Raw genomic sequence first — 958 nt, forward strand, 5'->3', positions numbered from 1 at the left:
AGATAGATAGATAGATAGATAGATAGATAGATAGATAGATAGATAGAGTGGGCAAAATTTTGACTTGTTTATTTTGACTTAATTATTACATATGGGTAAAATTGCTCATTAATTATTAATACTGATACATTGAGAAACTGTAAGACATAAATATTTGTGCATTAATATTCATGTGAAATGCCAGTGTGTGTTAAAGCTCATCTGTGTTTCGTGTGCCACAGAGAGTGTTTCTTACCCAGTCACTTGCTGTATTTGTGTTTGCCTCCTTGTGATCTCAACTCATCATACTACTCAACCAAAATGACAAAAAGTACAAAGCAATTCCAAAGAGTCTTTCCGTGGGAGATATATGGATTGACACAATGCATCTGTTTTATGAGCATGAAATAATTCTTTTAATGGCCTGCCAGCTGCACATTCCAAAGTTTGATTTTGTTCTGAAAAATGAGAACAAAAATCTTGAACAATTTATTATGCTGTTTGTGTCTCGCTTCACTAGTTATCGCCTGCAATTTATTTCCTACCTTGGGGTACTGCAAGCCATTTTTCTTCATTTTTAGTATTTTCTGCTGCATGCTGCTGACTAAACTGCTGCCTCAAGTCATAGTGTTGGAACATCACAGGAAACTATATCGTTATGCCGGAGCTGGTTAACAAAGACAGGCAGAGAACCAGTTAAAATCACAGGGCAGTGTGGGATCCAGTTACTTCACATCTTTGTATATTCTCTGTGGTGACACGTGAAACTTTCTCACTAATGAAGATGGTTCCAGACCTCATCCTCATCCTCACATCAAGGTCAGAACCTGACCACTTCCATACAATTCAAATTATATGTTCCATTAAAAATTAACCTGAAGCTGAAACAGGAATGTTTTGTCTTTGACCAGACATTTAATAAAACATTTCCATCAGTCACATCACTGTGTGAGTTTGTTTGTTTTTTAGCAAAATATCT

General features: G+C 35.9%; 1 pseudogene; it reads right to left on the reverse strand.

Moving 5' to 3' along the window:
* Window positions 1–554, reverse strand: part of LOC119407537 — a 7034-nt pseudogene extending 6480 nt beyond the window's left edge.
* Between the last annotated feature and the right edge of the window lie 404 nt (window positions 555–958).

The sequence above is a fragment of the Nematolebias whitei genome, chromosome 3 (genome assembly GCF_014905685.2).
Source record: "Nematolebias whitei isolate Nwh7 chromosome 3, NemWhi1, whole genome shotgun sequence".
Classification (NCBI taxonomy): Eukaryota; Metazoa; Chordata; class Actinopteri; order Cyprinodontiformes; family Rivulidae; genus Nematolebias; species Nematolebias whitei.